Source organism: Berghia stephanieae, chromosome 2, assembly GCF_034508935.2.
Source record: "Berghia stephanieae isolate SIO BIC M18660-M18661 chromosome 2, UCSD_Bste_1.3, whole genome shotgun sequence".
Taxonomy (NCBI): Eukaryota; Metazoa; Mollusca; class Gastropoda; order Nudibranchia; family Aeolidiidae; genus Berghia; species Berghia stephanieae.
The window spans coordinates 86008312-86018311 of NC_088361.1; the positions used below are offsets into that span (position 1 = coordinate 86008312).

The 10000-nt window shown below is 32.6% G+C and overlaps 1 protein-coding gene across 5 annotated transcripts in view; it reads right to left on the reverse strand.

Annotated features, from left to right (window-relative positions):
- Positions 1-10000, reverse strand: part of LOC144965721 (uncharacterized) — a 30395-nt gene that overhangs the window by 19431 nt on the left and 964 nt on the right. The window contains exon 1 of one of the 5 annotated variants that reach the window (XM_078901349.1): positions 1323-1588. The exons of 2 other annotated variants lie outside the window; for them this stretch is intronic. The gene's annotated coding sequence lies outside the window, so the exon portion shown is untranslated. Of the gene's footprint in view, positions 1-221; positions 372-1322; positions 1663-10000 lie in introns of those variants that run through there. 2 more of the 5 variants (XM_078901346.1, XM_078901344.1) reach the window with 2 other exon arrangements.

Consider the following 10000-nt stretch of genomic DNA (forward strand, 5'->3'; position numbering starts at 1 on the left):
AAAAGCACACAAATCATTTTAGTTTAAATACTAGCCACAACACTAACACTAATAATATCTATTCCAGTCCCGTGTGGAAAGTCTTTGTAATAATTAATAGTTCAACAATGAAGGGGCTGAATTTGGTACATAGTACCTTCACTCAAAATATTAATTTCTCCCACTGTAACATCAGAGAATTTTGCATCATTAGCTAAAATCTATTAACTCATTAAAATCACGTGGAAGTAACAGATGGTCTAAACGACGATATGCATGGATGAGAATGTCAAAACGCGCACACAAACACACACACACACACACAAACACACACACATACACACACACACACAAACACACACACACAGACAGACACACACACACACACACACACAGACAGACACACACGGATGCAAACAAATGCGAAAAAAAAAGAAAGATTAATTGATAACAGTGTCACATTGTTGTAGAATTGTTGAGATTGTCAAGTGATCTCAAGTACCTACCATAACCAACCACATTGTTTGAAAATGATAATGTTTTCTGAGCTTTCAAGCAATAGATAGACTGTCACTGATTGAGAAAAACATTTATTCTACTACTACTACTACTACTACTACTACTACTACTACTACTACTACTACTACTACTACTACTACTACTACCTATTACTACTACTACTAACTACTACTACTACCTATTACTACTACTACTAACTACTACTACTACGACTACTACTACTACTACTACTACTACTACTACTACTACTACTACTACTACTACTACTAATAATAATAATAATAATAATAATAATAATAATAATAATAATAATAATAATAATAATAATAATAATAATAATATATTATAAATTATCATCATCACCATTATCATTATTATTATTATTATTATTATTATTATTATTATTATTATTATTATTATTATTATTATTATTATTATTATTATTATTATTATTATTATTATTATCATTATTATCATAATCACCATCGTCGTTATTATTATAAAACCAAAAGAAAAGCAGTGAGGCAATCCTTTTGGGAATGCACAATACTGACGTAATCTGACTCAAGGTGTCCTATCGTCTAAAAATTGTATTATGTCGGAATGCTCTAGATGAAAGCAAAATGGACTACTATTAACTCAGGTGGTAAGATTTAGAAAACAAGTAAAGCCTTGTTCATGTTGATAAATCAGAACTCGCTCACCCTCAATGGAGGCATTGCTTTCAACTCAAATATAGAACAAAAAAAAAAAAAAATGATGTAGGTAAAAATAAACAAATAAATAAATAAAAATTAAAAAAAAATTTAAAAAACGTTTCCTACCTGATTGGAAGTCTGAAACCACTCTTCCCCGGGGACTGAATATATACCTTGTGTAAATGATCTTCTGGTTTCACAGTGATGGCATCTTATTTTCTAGTCTAAAAAATATACGCTGGTCGTCAAAAAAGATCTCCATCCTCGAGCTTTTACTCCAGTAATCCTTAGAATCTGTCTCTACATCCTGCTACAAAAATAACTCTGTCACCTTATCATTCAATATGCAACCTATTCATTATTCGTCCTCAGAATGACTGGTTACATACACACTTCCAATGATTTCGGAACCGGAAAATTAGAGGGTGTGACTTCGCGAATTTTTTCCCCTATTACATGAGCTAAGCTTAAAATAAAACTCAAATTTAAGCATCCCCTCCATCCAACATAATATGACAGGTCACAAATTTAAAATAATTAAAAAAAAAAACAAAAATAAAAACAAAACGAAAAAATTAAAAACCAAACAAAAGAACAAAATACAATAAAATAATTTTGTAAGAAAACGTTTACGATATCGATCGCAAAAATAATCATCAACTTTTATTAAATTCTCAAACATTATACAATCCTAACTTGCTGAAGTTCGTTAAAATCAATCGATAATTTGAAATAATTAACAAAAGTGAATATATCTTCTTCGAAAAAAAGAAAAAAAATTACCAACCACGGAACGTTTCGGGCATAAAACCCTTCTTCAGCCAATAACAAAAACGATTTAAACATTAGTCCGTCTCATACTTAAAATCTAGACATACGACAGAGAACGTTTGATTAGAATACGAGAGTCGATTATTTCAAAATGATCCTAACTGTATAAAAGGTCTAAAATAGTCTATCGCCACCACGAGCACCGCGGGTACAAAAAGTCGGTGCAAGTACTACAAGCAACGACATCTGACTTAGACAGGAAATAATGACTTTGAAATCTGAGGCGTAAGGCAGGCACGACCTTGATTTAAATTCCGCTGTTTCAAAACCCTATTTACATTCAGATCAAGCAACGATTTCGCTGCTAAGCGGTAACTTAAAACACACGCACATACGCACACACACACACACACACACACACACACACACGACACAAACAACATTAAACACATACATACACAAACGCACACATTAAAACACCTATTTATAGACATTTTTAAGACTAAAAAATATAACTACTACTACTACTACTACTACTACTACTACTACTACTACTACTACTACTACTACTACTACTACTACTACTAATAATAATAATAATAATAATAATTTAATAATAATGATGATGATGATGATGACGATGATGATGATGATGATGATGATGATGATGATGATTATGATGATGATGATGATCATCATCATCATCATCATCATCACCAAATAAGCTCTAAAAATTCCTTTAAACGTTCTTTGTAACTTTACTACATCGCTTACATTTTTCAAATTCATATAACCAATATTCATTGATAAGTTGAACATTTTCGGTGGTACATATCACTGATTCAAATTATTATATTAGTAACACACAAATAGATACGTTTATCATTATTATAGTGAAGAATCGTTAATACAATTGCACCTATCAACATTCGTTTGACGTATCAATCTTTGGACATTTAAGAGTTTTAATCAATCAATATAAAAATGCAAATAGATAATATCAAATGTCATGGTGCATTTATCACTATAATCAAATGTAATGTTAATATACTCTCTATTATAAATGGCATTCTTAAAACAATTAATGGAATTCGAATTTTTTGTATCAAATTTTAGGTTGTTCCAAATTGCTACAACTTTCCCTTACAGTATAGACGAATTACATATTTCAATAAAAATCTTAACCTTACCGTATGTTAAGCGTTTTGCTTATATTTCCTAATAAGCGAGATGTTATTGATGCTATACGTATGTAAATACTCATAACATCCGCCAACCGGATATTCCGCACTAACACACAAAATGATGTGTCACATTAAACGTTCGTAATCTGATAAATATAATTTGGTGAGAATTAATCATTAAAATGGCTGTCTAAAAACAATAACAAAGTGCCGAATGACATCAATTTCATTCCTTCTATAAGGAAATCACAGAGTTAATTTGTTTGTGCTCTAGAGTGAAATGCTTTGATATAATGTGTGGAGAATCGATTTGTACTACATACAGACGTGTACTCGTTGACTAATCTGACAATTATCACGGGGCAGTGCAACATAATTATAAATCCCTTGATGCTGCCAAAACCCTGTTGTGGTGGGTACCCCCCCCCCTCTCTCTCTCTCTCTCTTTCTCTGTCTCTGTGTGTGTGTGTGTGTGTGTGCCTCTCTCTCTCTCTCTGTCTCTCTCCCCCTCCCTCTCTCTCTCTCTCTCTCTCTCTGTGTGTGTGTGCCTCTCTCTCTCTGTCTCTCTCCCCCTCCCTCTCTCTCTCTTTCTTTCTCTCTCTCTCTCTCTATCTCTCTCTCTCTCTCTCTCTCTCTCTCTCTCTCTCTCTATATATATATATATATATATATATATATATATATATATATATTTATATCCGACCTGCCTAGTGCTACGAAAAGTTCGTAGAATTACGAATTTTCGGCTCCAACTACGGGCCTGCCTACGCGACTTTGTTTCAATAAATCTTGTTGAAATAGAAAGTCTAGTTCGTCAAAACCCAAATCCAGCATTTTTGGACCATTTTTGGATCACGCTGGGGGCAAATTATTAACGTGTAAGGCTATATGTAGTTACTTCTCTTGTTTCCCTTGGTAGCTACGATTTTTTCTCTTTCTCTATTATCTATCTTTCTATCTATCTATTTTTTGTTCATTTCTCTCTCTCTCTCTCTCTCTCTCTCTCTCTCTCTCTCTCTCTCTCTCTCTCTCTCTCACACACACACACATACGATATGAGTATACTATTCTTTCATGTATCGGTGACATTTATTCTAAAGCATGTTATCATGCCTTCCATTATTGTAGGTGCCAATGAATTTGGTGGGTTTAGCCAGACGATATTCTATATTGAAAAGAACTATATTCAGTAGATAGACAGTCTTAATGTATATTGTGCATTAATTTATTGAAAGAAGTTATGAACTCGTATAAAGACAGTCTGAATAAATATTGTGCATTTATTTCTTTTAAAAAGAGCGTATAAACAGAAATATGAACAAAAGATTGAATTTGCAAACGCATGCAAATACAATATTTGATTAAGTGTTTAATTGAATTCACTTGAAACGTGGCACACTCGGGGTGTACAACTTGTGAAAAGGGCTAAAAAAAAGAAGATTTTATGGTGAAGAAATTCTGGTTAAACACATCCCTTTGCAGAAAATAAAAACTGAGCAGAATGTAAATGAATGAAAATCTTTACATTTAGAAATTATAAGAAGAAGTAGAGAAGAAGAAGAAGAAGAAGAAGAAGAAGAAGAAGAAGAAGAAGAAGAAGAAGAAGAAGAAGAAGAAGAAGAAGAAGAAGTAGAAGAAGAAGAAGTAGTAGGAGGAGGAGGAAAGAAGAAGAAGAAGAAGAAGGAGGAGGAGGAGGAGGAGGAGGAGGAGGAGGAGGAGGAGGAGGAGGAGGAGGAGAAAGAAGAAGAAAAGAAGTTGGGGGGAGAGGGATATATATATATATATATATATATATATATATATATATATATATATATATATATATATATATATATATTATATAATATATATATATATATATATGAGCCAAGGTCAAAAGGTGCCATTTTTTTTTCTCAAAATAAAAGTGACATAATAGTCCATTTATGTTTCTATATATGTATCAAAACCCTGTACTTCATGAATCAAAGGCCCTTTAGATAACATTACGGTCAAACGCAGCATAATAACGTCAACAATGCCTATAGGTTGCTGGTGTCACATGCGACCGGTGACACCAAAATGAGATAAAAAGCGCAATAACCAAATGATTTTTGTTAAGTATCAAACTTTATTTAGTAAGTTATAAACAAAAAGACACAATCAACAACAATCATAGTACAATAGTATTACCAACTATTGGAGAAAAGGTTGCTTTTTGGTGTCATCGGTCACAAGCAACATAGAATGCAAATATATTATTTCATAAAAATGATTGTACATTAACAACAACAACAATATTGCTTATGCTTATTACCAGCAATGTTCAGAAACTTTTGGAATAAAATGTTGGGAAATAATGTGACCAAAGCATATCGACGGTCCGATGATCAAACCTCTGAAGTAGCGTTTTCGTGAATCCGTTGATCAAAGCTCTGATGTCGACATCAGAGTCGCGCCCGGCGTTTTCACGGCGATCAATCCTCCGATGTCACTTCCGAGGTTTGAACAACGGGTTTTGAGATAGAGGAGAGCTGCAACACGTTTCTTAATCTTTGTATTGCATGGCAATCATCATCATCATCATCATCATCATCATCATCATCATCATCATCATCATCATCATCATCATCATCATACGGATGTAGGAGTGAAAATTAATATTTTTAAAAAATTTAAATAAACTTTAAAGATTAAGATAAAATTGTTATTTCCTTTTAGTTTGTTCATGATTTTTTTTTCAATGTATATACAATTAATATATATATATAGGGAACCTTTGCAAAGTGCCCTGACCGCGTTTACTGGATATTGCGCTATATAAATGCTCAATGTTATTTTTTTTTTTTAGTTTTGTTGTTTTTTGGTTGTTTGTTTGTTTGTTTTTGTTTATTTAGCTTTTTCTTTTTCTTTTTTTTTTCTAAAATAAATCAAAAGATCATTGTTTGTTGGACAGGATGGGTAGGGGTTTAAATGGTGGCATGATATTAGGATGGCATCAGGTGGACATGACATGTGATTTAATAAGGTGATTGTCATGATCGAGATTTGTTATTTTTAAATAATAGAGAAAGGGAGAAAAGGTGATCAGCGTATTATTTTTTTAAATACCCAATCATTATTTCGTACATTATATTTACTAGTAAAGCATAACCGGGAGAAAATAGGCTTGAAGTTCAGTCGCATCATGAGTTTAGAAATTGACAATTATTTAGCAGCTGTGATATTTATGGATGCTCAAAATTATAGAGTCCAATGTCAATACAACCCTATTAACAGTAAATTGAAATCGTGATTTTGTAGTTAAAAACATAATCATTCTTTCTAATCCACGAAAACAAACTATACATCATTTACATGACGTGTTTTTGATTGCTTGAAAGTACTTCTCCGTCTCCCTTGAACTCTGAACTAACATCAGAGGTTTGATCATCTTGAGACTAAAGAATAAGAGGGCGCGCTTATCTCTGAAGTTGACATCAGAGGTTAGATCAGCGGATTGGCAAAAACGCTACCTCAGAGGTTTGATCAACGGCCATCGATATCTTATTTAGCGACATTATTGTGTCACTAGTGACATTAGACCGATGACACCATTACTTATGGCAATACCAAATTGCAATTTCGACAATATATCATTAATTTCAATCAAACCAGTGTAATAACCTCAGGTAAATATGGAATTTAATAATATTTCAGAAACCAAAGACTTCAAAAATAGAAATATACATGGAAAATAGAGCATCTGAATGTGACTTGTGACATAAGACCGGTGACACAATTACTTATACTTATGTACAAGCAACACCAACTCACACTTTCGTCCATACTATATCATTATTTTCAGTCAAAAAAGCATAATAACCGCAAATCAGATGACCATCCAAGCCAACAGTCAATAATGCTAAAATGAAATTCAATAATATGTGAAGAAACTAAATACTTTCAAATTGGAAATATACTTAGAAATTAGTAATACCATTGTTGCTATTTATTACTTGGGTCAAAATCGGCACTAGAACGCAATTTTGCCTGAATAAATCAAGAATAGCAACTGTACAAATCTAATACAGTCTGTTAAAATGGAATTCAATGACATTTCAAGCTTTGAAGAACATGAAAACAGAAATACATTAGAAACTTCAAACTTAAGTGTCAACTGTGACATTTTAACCAATGACACCAATGGTCACAAAAAGTACCAGAAGTCACACAAACTCTAGATAAATATCAGTCATGGTAATGAATTCATGTAACCAGACGATGACATCACCCTACTGCTCAAATCTGCTTGTTTGTAGTAATTTAGTGTGTTAATAGTAAAACAAATCAAATTTCTTGACAACCCTTCTATTGTAATATCCAATATCAAGTGTTGCTTGTGACAATGTAAAATAGCGATGACACCAAAGTTCAACTTACCTTTTCTGCATGGAGCCACGCTGGAAAGGCAACTGAAAGTGCTGCACTTCAAAGGCTGGTAAGAAGGGTGGATCAAAATTGCGAATCGCCATTTAACGAAACAAACTTCCACGTGTTCACGCATGCCGTGTTGCTTGTGACAAATGACACCAAAACCAATAAACCTCGATATCAGCAAAACGGAATACATTTACTCCAAGATTTGAGTTCAGAAGGAAAATCTATGCTTTTTTCTCATAATAAAACATTTTATAACCATTAAATATGAGCTTTAAAGTTTCGTGTCGAGTCTTAGTATTGTGCTGTGTTTGATGACACCAAAGGTCACAAGCAATACCAACTTTTTAAGAACTCTATATGAAACTTAATCAGATATGTAATATACTGCAATTGCGTTTAAAAGTAAATTTTGACTTTATACTATTAGTCAAATTTCAATCATGTGAGCAAAAACATCACATTTAATTTCTACATGCTTTCTAAAAAGGTGATGCGTTGACCTCTTTTTAAGCACATGCCAAACAGCATTCAAATTTCACTTTTAAGTTGTTTATTTCATATCCTGTTGAACAGAGTATGTTGAGCTATCTCATTTTATCTCTTCTTCATATTATCAATTGATTACAAGCATTAACCCAATGAAAACCGTCCATAATTAAGTAAAAATCAAATTTTCTTAACACTGGTATCAGACGGGCACCTTTTGACCTTAGCTCATATATATATATATATATATATATATATATATATATATATATATATATAGAGAGAGAGAGAGAGAGAGAGAGAGAGAGAGAGAGAGAGAGAGAGAGAGAGAGAGAGAGTATGAGTGCGAGTGAATGAGTGAGAGGGAGAGAAAAATGGCAGAGGAAATGAGGAAGATGAGAAGGAGGAGAAGAAGGAAGAGGAGGAAGAAGAGGACGACGAGGATGAGAAGGAAGAGGAGGAGGGAGTAGAAAAGCAATGGAAGGAAGGACAAACGATGACAATGACAAGGAGGAGGGAGGGGGCGAGGGGGGGGGGGGCGAGGAGAAAGATGAGGACATGAATGAAAATAAGCTAAAAAATATTAGATTGATAAAAAGTCTGTTTATTCCCCCTCCCCCCCCCCCCCCCCCCCCCCACACACACACACAGAGTGAGAGAGAAAGAGAGAGAGAGAGAGAGAGAGAGAGAGAGAGAAAGAGAGACAGAGAGAGAGAGAGAGAGAGATAGAGAGAGAGAGAGAGTCAGTGACTGCAATTTTTCTCACTATCACTTGACGGAATGGTTTCAGGACAAGAGAGTGAAAGATACTCTAAAAGTGTTAATATTATGTCGATGGAATTGTTCTAAATAATGATCAATGATAACTGATTATAAAACAACAGACTCTAGGAGACACTGTCTGTAAAACTGTTATAGCCACCAAACCGGACTGAGCCATCGAGACAGACGATTTAATTGATGACTAGATTGAAGATAATAACACGTTTACAGTAAGAATCATTATCATCCACATGCATCACCGCCAGTATTATCTTCTTCATCATCATCATCATCATCATCATCATCATCATCATCATCATTATCATTATCATCATCATCATAATAATAATAATAATAATAATAATAATAATAATAATAATAATAATAATAATAATAATAATAATAATAATAATAATAATATGATAATAATGATAATGATAATAATAATTATTATTTTAATCATTATTATTTTTTTAAAAAATTATTTTATCATTATTATTATCATTATTATTATTATTATTATTATTATTATTATTATTATTATTATTATTATTATTATTATTATTAATATTATTATTATTATTATTATCATTATCATTATTATTAATATCATTTTCATTATCATCATCATCACCATAACCATCATTATCATAATCATATTCAAAATATTAGTTTAACGCACTTACAGAGCCAAATGCCCAATCAATGCTGGTGGACATAAGAGTTAGAAAAGACAAGTCGACTGCACATGAAATATATATTGGTCACGTGGCTTTTTTGGAAGAGTGTAGTACTAGAGCACAATATTCAAGAAGAAGAAGAAGAAGAAGAAGAAGAAGAAGAAGAAGAAGAAGAAGAAGAAGAAGAAGAAGAAGAAGAAGAAGAAGAAGAAGAAGAAGAAGAAGAAGAAAAAGAATGGGGGAAAATGAATGGCTCTATCTGTAACTCTAAGTCTAAGTGTACACGCTTACCACTGATAACCGTGATCATCGCGAATGAACAAATATGTCCTTTTAAAGAAAATGTCAGTTTGAAAATCTAAGAATGGAGTGGCTAAGTGAACAAGAGGGTTACAGGTTTCATTTAACATTAATTTGTGCTTGTGATTAAAGCACCTGGTTTTCTCAGCTAATGTGTGTTTCAAATTATTTTCATTGAGGTAATAATATAGCATTGTTGTCGTTTTTCTTTTCTTAATTA